This window comes from Brassica oleracea, chromosome C3 (genome assembly GCF_000695525.1).
Source record: "Brassica oleracea var. oleracea cultivar TO1000 chromosome C3, BOL, whole genome shotgun sequence".
In the NCBI taxonomy this organism is placed as follows: Eukaryota; Viridiplantae; Streptophyta; class Magnoliopsida; order Brassicales; family Brassicaceae; genus Brassica; species Brassica oleracea.
Window position 1 is genome coordinate 44737865 of NC_027750.1, and position 354 is coordinate 44738218.

Consider the following 354-nt stretch of genomic DNA (forward strand, 5'->3'; position numbering starts at 1 on the left):
TCTTCTGCGGGTTGTACTTCTGGGAGAGGATTTTCATCTCCTCTTCCATTACGATGAAGTCCGTTGCCTTATGAAGAGCGTCCTGAATCGTTCTCGGTTTTTCGAGGGATATCCATTGTCGGAATTTCGACCGGTACCAGAGAGTTTTCTTCAGAGCATCGATTGCCACTTTGTCGCTGATCCCGGTGACTCTTGCCATTACTAGCTTGAATCTGTTCATGAACTCGCAAAGTGGCTCGTCTTCTCTTTGAGACAGGCTCCAGAGATCGACGTCCGAGGTTTCTCTGTCCATGAACATGAAATACTGCTTGAGAAACTCTGAAGCAAGTTGGCGGAAACTTCCGATGCAATTTT